At 41.4% G+C, this 14,003-nt stretch overlaps 1 protein-coding gene across 1 annotated transcript in view; it reads right to left on the bottom strand.

Annotated features, from left to right (window-relative positions):
- Nucleotides 1-13,088, bottom strand: part of rfx3 (regulatory factor X, 3 (influences HLA class II expression)) — a 265,213-nt gene extending 252,125 nt beyond the window's left edge. The window contains exon 1 of the mRNA XM_055632801.1: nucleotides 12,951-13,088. The gene's annotated coding sequence lies outside the window, so the exon portion shown is untranslated. The remainder of the gene's footprint in view (nucleotides 1-12,950) is intronic.
- Nucleotides 13,089-14,003: the final 915 nt, after the last annotated feature.

The following is a 14,003-nucleotide window of genomic DNA, read 5'->3' as shown; positions in this document are numbered from 1 at the left end:
AAAATGGGCGGACAGCTTGTGGCAGGTGGTGCTGTTTGTCTGGCCAGCCACGGTGGATGACAGTGGCCAGCGATTGTAGCGTTTCGTCTGTAGCTGTTTGTGACACTAGGATGTCTAAACCTACAGATGGGAGGCAGGAGACCATCATAACTGTGTACCGCTCATGCTCATCATCAGACGCAGGTTGGGCGAGGTGCCTGTGAGAGGGTGTCAGCTTAGTGCATGTCCTTCGACCGTTTGTATGTTAGTCTGATGTCATATCTCTGTAGTTCCATCATCATTGTAAGTGCGCTGGTGCCGTGTGGATCGGCTTACTAAGGATACTGACCAGGGCTGGTGATCGTTTTTTACTGTGATCGGGTTGCCAAAGATAAAGTCCTTGAATTCCTTGCAGGCAATGGTTACTGCGAGTAGCTTCTTTTCGATTTGAGCTTAGCACTGTTCAGTGTCGGTCATGGTACGGGAGGCATAGGCAACTGGTCTGCCATTTCCGTCGTCTTGTAGGCAAACAGTGCCCAGTCCATACAGGGAGGGATCACAGGTAAAGGTGACGGGTAATTTGGCATCAAAGTATGCGAGGGTTGGAGCGCAAGACATTAGTTGTTTGAGGGTTTCAAATGCCCTCTGCTGGTGTTGGTGCCAGGACCAGTGCGTATCCTTGTGGGTCAGTTGTCGCAGCGGGGCTAATAGCTCGCTTAAGTTTGGGATGAATTTTCCAAGGTAGTTTACCATGCTTAATAATCGTTGTAGAGCAGTCATATCCGTAGGTGCTGGCATTTCGTTGATGGCAATGGTTTTAAACAGGTCTGGCTTTAGTCCGTTGTTGGTGAACATGTGGCCCACATATGTCACTTCGTCGACCCGAAACCTGCATTTGAGAGGGTTGAGTTTGAGATTTACCTCCCTGGCACAATCCAAGACCCGTTTCAGGTTTGAGTCGTGTTCTTGTGCATTGTGCCCGGTGGCCAGGATGTCGTCTACAATTATGTAACATGGGTAGCTATCAAAATGTTGTTCCGTAGTACGCTGGAAAATCTCACTGGCTGAATTGATGCCAAATGGCATTCGTAAAAATTGGTAGTGTCTGAAGGGCGTCGCGAATGTGGTTAACATGGAGGATGCATGGTCTAGTGGCATTTGAGTTCTTTGCATCAAGGACAGCAAAAACTGTGGCTTTACTCAGGTTGGCAGCGACTTCTTCCACCGTCTGCATTGGGTGGTGTGGCCGTTTGATAGCAGTATTTAAATCCTTAGGGTTGGTGCAAATCCTTATTTCGTCTTTGTTCTTCTTGACTGCTGCAACCATGGTGGAGACCCAGGAGGAGGGGTCGTTGACAGGGGCTATTATACCCAGTGATTCCATTCTGTCTAATTCATTTTTGATGCGGTCCTTCATTACATGGGGGATTTTGTGAGGAGAACGAACGACAGGTATAACGTCCTTGTCAGTTACAATGCTGTAATCTGTGAGAAGCTTGCCCAACTGATTGTCAAAAAGATCTTTGTATTGTTCGAGGAGTTGTTGGGTAGGACTTTGAGAGGTTGACAGCTGATACACAGTTTTGCCGAAGAAAACTAGGTTCATATTACAGCACGCATCATTGCCCAGAAGGAGCGGCACTTCTACTTTTATGATAAAAAATTCCAAGTTGTAAACTTGAGACGCCAGTTGGCATATAGTGTAACCGTACCAACTGGTTGCAATTTCCCCCACCAAATGGATGTAACTTTGAGTTTGTTTACAGAACAGTTTCGTTGTTATGAATTCTTTAGAAATCTGCCAGCGAGATCACGTTACACCTTGCCCCCGTGTCTATCTTAGCGGCAAACTTGGTGTTGTTGATACTGAGCGTTGTCATGGGATCACTGTCTGTAGCCACAGAGTCGGGAATACAAGAATGTATGTTTTGGCTGACTTCTTGCAGGTTCTGCGATTGTGATTCTGCTGTTTCAGTCAGTGTCCCGTGGGAGAGTGTGGGTTCAAGTGCATAGAGAGCTTGTTGTGACTGGGCCCTGTTGACACGGGCGCGGCAGCACCAAATAAAGTTGCCTTTCTTTTTACAATAGAGACAAGATTTGCCATAAGCGGGGCATTGCTCACGAAATTTCGGGTGTGAGCCATTGCAATTACCAGTTATTGACTAGATGATCAGTTACCCTCCCTGGGGGTATTGGTGATTGTTGAGGGGTTAATGCTTGTCGTGGGGACCTATAGAAGGCATGGACGTCATAGGGTGTGGCTCCAGTCCCAAGGCTTTGGTATGGGTATCAGTGTATTCTGCAACCCGGCAGGCACGTTCAACCTTATCAAGTGTAAGCTCCTCATCCCAGAGTAATTGATTTCTCACCTTATCATTCAGGATGCCATATACGAGTCTGCCGCGGATGAGCACGTTACGGCCTTGGGAGTGGCATCTGGATGCAACCGTTTCGCCCTCTTGTTGGCTGCAGGAAAAAAAAAACTTGTGGTGCTCCATGATAACATTGGTGCGAAGTTGGCACAGGTCTCTGAACTTTCGGAGGAGGCAGACCGGGTCTCTGATGGATTCTGCTGGGGTCACAACATGTGTTACCGGATTGGTATGTTCTGGAGCGTAGTGGAAATCCTGTGCCCGCAGGGCAGCCTCTGTGCCCGCCACATTGAGGAGAATTGACGCAACAGTGTGGGGTGCAGCTGCAGGGTGGGCAACATCAATGAAAATCCCGAATTCCACCTCGAAGATGCGCCACCGTCACTGTCGAACACCAAAGGATCTGGTCTGCATAAGGAACTATCCATTAATCGATGTAAAAAAATAAACTAAAATAAATTCTGGCAAAATAGTTGGAGACGTGATTCAAGACTCTGACACTCTGTTTATCGGCGGCCCAATAATAAAAACACACTCATGGTGAAATCCAACTTTATTCCATTGAATACACAGGAACATTTCAACAGCCAGCTGCTTGCGTCTGGCTTTACTAACTAGTGTGCCCGAGCGAGAAAGAGAGACAGAGTCTTTGTGTAGTACCATGTAAAGGGTGGCATGCACATATGTGTGGTGAAGGTTATAAATTGCATGAATTCATCAGGGTTAATCTACATGCCACACTGCTGAATCTTTCTCAAACTGGAATCCCATCCCACCGCCCCCACAAGAAAAGTTCTGGAAATGAAACCTCTCCCTATTCGCCCCCCCCCCCCACTAACCCCACACACTAACTAGCACCCCCACACACACACCCACACCTCCCCCCCACCACATACACACCCACCCACCCCCACACACACTAACCCTCCCACACATTACACCCCTCACACACACTAACCCCCCCACACACACTAACCCCCCCCACACACATTAATACCCCCTCCCAACAACTAACTGCCAGAATCTCCGATCCAACTTTTAAATATCAATAACTTGTGAAATATAACATCAAACCGGTCATGAACGACCATGGGACAAAAGTGAGTAGGATGGGTGGCAGCTGAGATCCCATTGTGATGTCATTGTCGGGTGTCGGAATGTTCACGGCAGCATATGTAAATGAGATCCCATTGTGATTGGAGGACTGTGAGATGCCATTGTGATGTCATAACTGCAACTGCCAGAAAATTCTCACAGCAGTCACAGTTATTCTTCTCAAAGTGGGCTTTTTTAAAAACGTTTAAATGTCAATAACGTGAAATGTAACTTCAATCTGAACAAAACTTTATACAAACTACCACGAGCAAAGGAGAGTAAGGTGATGCAACAATTTTCGAGCTATTGTGTACCATTTCGGCGTAGTTCCTTGAGCTCACTCACGCAGACAGATATCCAAACAAGATGAGAGTTTTAGAGACAGACAGACACTGCCTGGCCTGCTGATCGTCTCTTCTCTTTTTTGCTTTATATACATTTCACTTGGTTCATCTGAATCATTGATGTTGATTATAAACAGCAAGTTCACAACACCCATCCTTGCAATACCTATGTGGTTATGGTCTTCCACCCTGAAAATAATCTTAATATTCCTACTCTTGTTTTCCATGTGAAGCAATCCTCAATCCCATATCTTAATTTCACTTTATCACCTCATGTGGCACCTTTTTCAAGCTGCATGCATTTTTTGTCTTAATCTATTCTGTCAAGTATAGCTTTAAAACATTCTGGTGGAGTTGTCAAATATGATATACCATGCATAAATTAATGTTGTCTTTGATCAATAGTCTCACTTCTTCAATAGTAGATTCTAGCATTTCATCTTCTACATTGTCCTGCTTTGCTATAAAATGCAATGAAACATACAGTTTTCTGTATAATGATGTTCATTCTAAACATATCCAATATTCATAGAGAAGACAATTTTTTTTTGAGTCCATGAAATTGATAAACAGAGGCATATTCTATAAATTATGGAACGGGAATCCAGAACATGGGTCATTTGAAAAATATGCAAATCAAAAACAGTTAAAAACTTCATCATAAAAGATCCTTCATACTTGGATCCAGGGTTCACTCCAAATATTGGAGAAAGATGTCTAATAATGGCTGTTGCTCTCAAACAGGCATGATTAGAAATCTTTCTCCAATATTTGTTTAATTGAGTAAAAAAACAGCATATTATCCAGCATATACAACAATCATTGTTTCAACTAAAAAATTCTGCACTTCAGATGGAATGACGTAACATTATGATTTCATTATCCATTGTTTAAATTAAAAAATAAACCAATATTAAGGATTAGAATTTCTACCAATGAAGTAATTAATTGCATCGAATTTATGCCAAGTTAACAAATGATTATACTTAATTAACCACTTAAAATGGATTCATTCAATGGATTCAATACATTGAATTTTGTTTGTAACAAGGATAATACTAAATAATTAAGAGACAAGGTGATTGAATGCAGTGCTTTTTTTCAAAACTGTACAAGGCTTAGTCTATGAATACAATTCATTATGCAGGCCTTTCATGCCAATGAAAGCAGGAACATTACAATTAATTGAGGAGTGAATGAGAAAAGTTGATTCTGTCCATCAAGTAGACCTCTATAATTAAATTTATAAATGTTCTTTTGAATAATGGACACCCAACATTTTTGAAGTCTCGAGTTGAGTAACCACAACAATGCTTTCACAGTAAAAACCTGAATACATTTTCATGTAAAACAGACAAAACAGCAAAGCCATGGGATCTTACTTTATCTTGAATAACTTAATTTATCCAGAGTGATTCTGTCTCTAGTTATACTATTTAACCACACTCTGCTACAATCACATTAAAAACAATCGCACACTTCATCAAGTTTGCTTTCACCAATTCCAAGTCTAAAAACTATCATTGCTCAGGACTCAAGCAAACAATCTACACAGGCTTGAATATTTCTTCTGCCATTTTCCATGTACTTATCAAAACGTTATGACTTGGTTTCAGTACCACCACTCTGCCTCTTGTTATCTTTGCAGATGAGAAGAAACATCTTTGTAATTCCTAAATGTGTTAAGATAGTAACACCGCACACCTTCTTCTAATTTAAGTTATAATTTTCCCCAAAGGTCTTAAAGTAGTGAAATGCCCCCAGACTTTTCTTTCTCCTCTATTTGACGATATGGCGATAAAGTGGTCATGTTTTTGAACCAGTATCCAAACATGGACTTTTAATTTGAATACTCATGCATGAAACTCACTGGTGTATTTAAGCTTAAGTACTTAAACTACAATAGCAGCTTAATACAAACAATGGTAACTACTATATTGCTGTAAAAAAATCCAACTGACTCATTAATGATCTTTAGTGAAGGAAATTCAACATCTTTACCCTGTCGGACACGTGTCGCCAGTCCTCAAAGGCCTAGCAAGCCAGTCTGTTCACGAGGCAAATTAAGCATACATAGCAAGTGATTTAAACAGACTACGACTTTCCCAAGATGATAAATAATCATCCATCATGCAAAGATCCCATCTGCTAGCAGAGCTTTCCTTAAGTGACTGTAAAATTGATCAGGGTTCAATCACGTCCAGTGAGTGATGCATTTCCACACAACTGACTAAAAATAACAAAGTTATGCACAGTAACTTGGGTCTCAGCTTTGCCCACATATCCATATAAAAAAATACAAGGAAATAGCCTTCTAAAGTATAGTGATGTGCTGCACACTGGCTACCTTCGTTTAAAAAAAACTGCAAATCAGCACTTTATGGACTTACCTGTATTTCATTGTGGATGTTCAGATGTTCAGTTCCAGCACAGACTTGAACAAGCCCACCCTCATTGCACTAGTGAACTTCTCACATATTCCAATAGGGCAGAGCAAATTCCAAAAGTCCCCACTCACAGATTGGGAAGATTATTCTCAGAGCATATACACAGGATAAATCTGGCACATATACAGCAGAGGCATTTAAATCAATGAGAAGAAAAATAAGTAGAACTTTTTATTTAATATAGTTCGTTAAAATAGGTTTAGTTGCTTTCGAGTGAGTGTTTGTGAATGAGTGTGAATATGCACATGTACATGTTTTGGTATTTTAATTTAAATTTGTTTTCAAAAAGAAATTTGCAAAGCCTCGCCACAGTTAGCCATTTATTATGCCACAGAGCTCCTGTTGAGTAAATTATGCCCGGAACAACGCTGGAGGGAACAACGCGGTCAAAGGGCAGGCAGCCAGCAATCTCAGGGAAGTCAGCAATAAATCAGCCCCCCTTTCTTTGAAGTATTGTTTGAAATTAAGTAAAACCAAAAAAAGTGTGGGAGATCAAATACTATTTTTAAACCCAAATAAGGAACAAGAAATGCAAAATGATATTTGCTTTTTAACTGGATCTCCAATATCACGAATATCATTCCCTTATAATTTAGTAAAGGCTATATCACATCTTCTGTAATATGTCTGTGCTGCCTACAAGTCATTATTTCCAACTTCATTGTCCTATTATTCCTGGTTAATTTAAAGCACATCAGCCCACTGTGCTGAAATGAGAGAGAATAAAAGGGGAATAAAATGATTCGCTCCCTCTATATAAAGTCAACGTCTCTGTATTGCATTTCTAATGGATACAGCAGAAGCAATCTATCAATGGAACATGTGGCTTAGTGCATTTTTAAATTCAATGAAGCCTGTGGTTTTCAGCAAAGCAGAGTTCAGTAGTTAGAGCACAGGTCTGAGCAACATGTCTTTCCTTCTGTATATGCCACAGGGGGTATACTGCATAGAACTAGCCAGTAGAGATTTATAAAAAATATTGAAAATATTGTCTTTTCGTCAATCTATAATTTAAAAAATTATTTTGCACAACACTCTGTATATTCATGAAAATTAGCTTTCAATCTGCTTGAAAATGAATAGGAAGGCACAGATTAATCAACTGGAGTTAGGACTGGGTAGAGGGTATATGATGCAAGCATTTCCAATTCATACCTACCCGTGGATCTGTTGGGATGTGGATTATTATGTGCTGATAAGTGATAAGATATACTTATGGAAAGCAACTCAGATACAGCTCTAAACGCTCTCGATCTGACTAGTGACATCCTGAACAAAGTTCCAATTGACGCCCAGCCTGACTAAACCTGCCTTACACATATGAACCACTGTTGAATTCCTCTCAGCGCTCTGTGATAGAATATTTTAAAAAGTGGAGGGTTATGTCCACTTTGCAAAGCGCTGGTGGTTACCAAGTCCAGCACTGAGAAAATGCTCAATTAGGAGTCTCAAGGTTGCTGCCATCACATGACATGACAAACTGAGCCTCCTGAAGCATTAACGCGTAGAAGTGGAGTAAGCCTTTCTGCCCCTCAAGCCACCTCAGTCTTTCATAAGAATGTGGCTGATTTTTTTTTACCTCAATATCTTTTTCCTGTTCTGTACCCATATCCTTTGATTCTTCCAATATGCAAAAATCTATTGATCTCAGCTTTGAATGAAATGAATGACTGTGAGGCACTTTTCTGATACATCACAAAAACAGCTTTTTTCTGTGCACCCTTATGTCAATGATAGCACCTCCTGTGAGCATTTCCCTTCTACTTTTCAGTTGCAGGTCTCTCAACAATAAATTGCTCCGCTGATAACACTCCTATCCAAAGGTCAAATTTAAGACAGTCATGGTTCAAGACTGTCAAGGCACCAGCTATCCTGACATAATTAAGAAAACAGTCAGAGTGTGGGTAGTAAAGCCTCATAAAGGTACCGAAAGACCCCTTTTCTTATAGTGAGAAAGCAACCGTGAATACTAAATCTTAATTGCATTTTAGACAGCCCTTTCATCTGCCATACTGTTCTCACGCTGCTTTCAGTAGCAGGTTTCTGGAAGCCCAGAAAACCTGTGAATGTAATGTTCAGTTTAAAAAATTGATGAAGTATCATTTCAATTGAGCAGCTGTCATATGCTGAAAGGTGACCCACCATCCTGAAGCATTGCATACAATCATATGTCTTTGAATTAAAAGTCGAAGGCAATGGCTTGGAGCCAGTTTTTGATGCTTTGCAGTTTTGTTTGTTTTAACATACAAATTTAAAACTGGAGATACATCCTGGATAAAGATCCAGTCCATGGCTTCAATGTTTTTATCTACCAAGTTAATCAGTACAAATGCATTTTCATAGCTCAGCTGCTGAATCAAATTCTGCACAATAAATTTCAAAATTCCAATTGATAAATATTTTAAAAATACATTTAAATTTTTCCTGCATACACTCCATTAGTTGATTTGAAGTAAACTGGTCAATGTTTATATTCAATGTGGTTAATATAATTTTATTTGGAACTAGATAATGCTAGAGTGAAGAACTAATGCAAGCCTGTCACCAGTGATGGAAATAATTTTAGATGATGAATTAAAAGCATTCCAAGAGTATTAAAGGGTGTGGTTTTTTGGATAAATTGTAAATTTATGTTGTCTTCTCCTTTTGCAACTTACCAAGTAAAATTGCCATGGCTTTTTTCCTTAAAACTTAGAATCCTAGAACACTTCATAATGTAATAACTAGTTTGCATGTATCAGAATGATGCACACTCTTTCTACAGTTTCATCTTTAATATTGACATGTTTGCAAAAAAAATCCATGGAGCAAAAGTTGAACCAGTGAAAAGTAAATCAATCACACACAAAATAAAATGTACATTATTTCTGCAAATAATTAATGCTTTACATTTTTTTATTCTCTATCCATTATTCTCACCCTGCCAAATCTTTCAGCTCCATTCCGTTGAGTTCAAAGGCACAGACTTGAATGGCTGTGGTGGGCAATTTAGCATCAGATATAGCCAGGCCAGTTAAAGCAATCTAGAGCTGGGTCTCATCTGCAAAACTGCTCACTCCTCCAGAATTATCTTGAACTCGAAAGATAAAGCTGTCATTCCTGTAATCTTCTTATCATCCAAAGAGCATTTTTGCCTCATACAAGAGTGAAATAATGTGGACTTCCTTATCACTAAGAATGAGACCAAATGGTGTTACCTTTGGAATTCTCTTTTCTTAAGCTATTATTCCAAATGTCTAATGCTTCCCATGTTCCCAAGTTGCTATGTTCTACAAATTTCCTCTTGGAACTTATTTTGCCTGAAAGTCAAGACCTGCTTTCTAAATATTCTCCCATTAAACTACTGATCATACAAGTTAATGTTCTGACTTCACATACGCTGATATTGTTAATAGGCCTCTCTCCCTTTGAACTGTCCTTTCCTCCAAGTCTATTGGCATCACTGTTCTACTCTGTACTACCCAAAATCAAGCTTCCTTTTCTCTATAAAATCTTTGCATATATTATAGCCTCTCACATTTGTGCCCACATTACCTTGAACTACTTAATGCGTCTTACCACTATCAGAAACATAAAGGCCAAAATAATGTTTTATTTCCAAGTTCTATTGTACCTTAAATTGCACACTTGCTTTTAATTACTTCTTAGTTTTATGCAAAAATATAATTCAGGTCAAATATAAGCCATCTAATATGATGTAATTTAATTTCCCTCCTCCACCATAGATGAGACTTGCACCAGGGTCTCTTCCATACTCCGCCACACTGCTCTCTCTCCCCATCCCCCCACTCGCAACAAGGGCAGAGTCCCCCTAGTCCTCACCTTTCACCCCACCAGCCGTCACATACAACAAGTAATCCTCCGTCAGTTTCGCCTCCTCCTACGTGACCCCACCACTCGCCACATCTTCCTATCTCCCCCCATGTTTGCCTTCCGCAAAGACCGCTCCCTCCGTAACTCCTTTGTCAATTCTTCCCTTCCCTCCCGTACCACCCCCTCCCCGGGCACTTTCCGTTGCAACAGCAAGAGATGCAACACTTGTCCCTTTACCTCCCCCCTCAACTTCATTCAAGGACCCAAGCAGTTGTTCTGACAGAGGTTCACCTGCATCTCCTCCAACCTCATCTATTGCATCCGCTGCTCTAAATGTCAGCTGACCTACATCGGTGAGACCAAGTGGAGGCTTGGCGATCGTTTCGCCGAACACCTCTGCTCGGTTCGCAATAACCAACCTGACCTCCCGGTGGCTCAGCACTTGAACTCCCCCTCCCATTCCCCATCCGACCTCTCTCTCCTGGGTCTCCTCCATGTCCAGAGCGAGCAACACTGGAAATTGGAGGAACAGCACCTCATATTCCGCTTAGGGAGTCTGCATCCTGCGGGAATGAACATTGAATTCTCCCAATTTTGTCAGCCCTTGCTGTCTCCTCCCATCCCTCAGCCCTCGGGCTCCTCCTTTTTCCTTTCTTCTCTCCCCCCCCCCGATCAGTCTGAAGAAGGGTTTTGGCCCGAAACGTTGCCTATTTCCTTCGCTCCATAGATGCTGCTGCACCCGCTGAGTTTATCCAGCATTTTTGTGCACCTTAAATCAATATATGTATTCAGTTACCATTATGAATTAAATATATATAAAAAATAAACCATAATATAAAAGAATATGGATTTCATCACAAATTATACTGTTTATTCCCACTTGATGAATCTATTTTTTTTCCAATATGCCATGTACGGTTACACAAAACACAAACCACAACATTTAAAACGGCAAAATAAGCAATTGCTTGAGAAAACCAACAAACAAAAAACAGCACTTGTGTTTCTATATAATTTGCTACAATTTCAAAATAATCTGTTTAAACTGATTTTATTACTGATCAGTGCAATAAATTTACATTGGAATATTTAAGATGTGGTGAATCTTTCCCTCCTTCCAAATCACAAAAAAAAACAAAAAACAATTATTAACCAATAAAAATTAAACAAAGAAGTTGTAAATAAATAAATCTGAATCCACTCTGCTCCAGGCCCATAATAGACTGAATTGAAATAGAAACACACAAAATAAAATCTCTAGCTTCACCATTTGCAGCTCTTCAATCCTTTTGTCTCACACCTTGTCTTTTCATCTCTTGTCCGACCATCTGCCTATCAAAAAACCCTCCTCATCTGTATCAACTTATAACCTGTCAGGCTTTGTCCTTCCCCTCCTCTCTCTTTCAGTTTTCTTACCCCCCCCCCCCCCCCCCCACAATCAGTCTGAAGAAGGGCTCCAACCCAAAACCTCACATGTCCACATTCTCCACACCTGCTGAGTTACTTCAGCACTTTGTCTGTTTTTGCAAACCATCATCTGCAGTTTCTTCCCCCCCCCTAAATAAAATGAATCCTCTGCAAAAAAACAAACTACTGAAGGAATACAATAGGTAAGTCAACATCTGTCCATTTCATTCATAGATGCTGCTTGATCTGTTGATTTTTTTTTTGCTCAAGATTCCAGCATCCGCAATTTCTTGTGCCTTCAAAAACCAATACTACCCTCGCTGCCTGATTAAACACATCATTTAACTGATCTGCACACAGTCCAAAGTTTAGGGGTATCTCAATAGTATTATTTTTATATGGCTAACAAATAGAACAAATAAAACATTTATAATAAATATCTTCACAAATCTCACTATCTTGTTCGAAAAGTGGGCAAAATCAACACTCATCAAAACAATAATTTTACAACAATGTAAAATTAGAATAACACGAAATTATTTTATCCACCGCCATTTTGCATATTTTTTAATTTTTGTAAATAAAATTTGAGATGCCCCGCCCCCTCAAAATAAAAATCCCACGACCACCAAAGCGAACCGACAGAGACAGAAAGCCTATCTATCCCAAGGAGAACCGACACAATCAAATATTGCACAAGGCCTGGGAGCAAAAGCCTCATCACCCACACTCACCAACATTAAAAATCTATGAACACATCGTTTATTAACTCTTTAATCAAATATATTTCAAACAAAGCCAATAATACCATAAAGACAACATCAATCCAGAGAAATGTAGCCAACAAACCACACAAAACGTGAAGTGATGGGGGTGGGGAAATACAAATCAAAAACCATTGCAGCCCTACAGGAGCATACGGAACTGAATGAATAATCATCTCTGCTCCAAAAAGAAACTAGTATCGTTTATGAAAAACACTTTCTAAGCAAACACAGAAAGCAATCAAACACATACACTCCTTTGGGTAAATATTACAAGGGTGTGGGGGAAAACGTTAACAACAACCTGTAAAATAGATAGGGATAATTATTAAAAATGGAACAAAAACAAATATCGGGTAAACAGGGCTTTAAATCGAGGTGAAATCATTGCATATGTAAAGCAGTTAATTAATATATATTTTACACCCTCAATTTATTTTTTCTCCGCCTCAATAAACGCAAGTGAAATCCACTAATAAGCAGTAACAGCAGCAGCAACCTGAAAATAATATTGCAAACCCCCAGGGGTGGAAGAGATTGGAGGAAAGAGCGGACCACGCACTACAGTTTAAATATTAACAGCTTATTATTCAGATCCACCATTTCTAGGTTGTAAGAAAAAAAGGGGAGAAGACGGTGAAAGAGACCGAGCTGGAGCTGCAGAGGCCAGCAGCCGGTGCAAGAAGCTGTCGGCAGCTACAGATATATAATAATACTAATAATATTCACCTCGGTTGCTGTTGTTGGTGGGTAACAGTCGCCAGGACTACGGTGACTACGGCGCTTTATTCACAAGGCAACAGTTGCTATAACTCAAGCCGGCGCTGCAACCGCGCTTGGTGACAGGAAGCGGACACAACGCGTCATCACACTGACGCCGCATCAGCTGCCCGAGCGCCAGGGGGCGGCAGAGAGAGGGGAGAGGCAGGCAGAGGGGAGAGAGGCAGATGGAGAGAGGAAGAGGGGGGCAGATAGAGAGAGGCAGGCAGAGGGGAGAGAGGCAGATGGAGAGAGGAAGAGGGGAAGAGGGGGGCAGATAGAGAGAGAGTGAGAGAGGCAGGCAGAGGGGAGAGAGGCAGATGAAGAGAGGAAGAGGGGGGCAGATAGAGAGAGAGAGAGAGTGAGAGAGAGAGAGAGAGAGAGTGTGAGAGAGGGAGAAAGAGGGAGAGGGGGAGAGAGAGAGAGAGAGAGAGAGAGGCAGAGAGAGAGAGAGAGAGAGAGTCAGAGAGAGAGACAAGACAGTGAGAGAGAGAGAGAGAGAGTGAGAGAGACAGACAGAGAGATAGAGAGCGAGAGAGAGAGATAGATAGAGAGACAGAAAGAGATAGGTAGATAGAGAGAGAGAGAGAGAGGCAGAGGGACAGAACAGGGCAGAGGGAGAGAGGAAAGAGAGAGATAGAGAGGCAGGCAGAGGGATAGAGAGGCAGATGAGAGAGAGAGAGGGAGGGGGGGAAGACAGAGAGAGAGAGAGAGATGAGAGAGGGAGACACAGGGAGAGGAGATGGAGAGAGGAAGAGCCGGGAGAGAACATTCCAGAGAGGGAGACAGGAGAGGAGGGAGAAGAAAGGGACAGATAGAGAGAAGCAGGCAGAGGGGAGAGAGGCAGATGGAGAGATTTGAAGAGGGGGACAGACCTCCGGAGAGAGAGAGAAAGAGGCAGCCCAGAGGCTATCTGTCGCCCAGATAGGAGAGAGGAAGAGGGGGACAGAGAGAGAGGGAGAGAGAGAGAGAGAGAGAGAGAGAGAGAGAGAGAGAGAGAGAGAGAGAGAGAGAGAGAGAGAG

Source organism: Leucoraja erinacea, chromosome 3, assembly GCF_028641065.1.
Source record: "Leucoraja erinacea ecotype New England chromosome 3, Leri_hhj_1, whole genome shotgun sequence".
NCBI lineage: Eukaryota > Metazoa > Chordata > Chondrichthyes > Rajiformes > Rajidae > Leucoraja > Leucoraja erinaceus.
The sequence above is the reverse complement of the archived record's forward strand: the minus strand, read 5'-3'. Positions and strand labels throughout refer to the sequence as shown.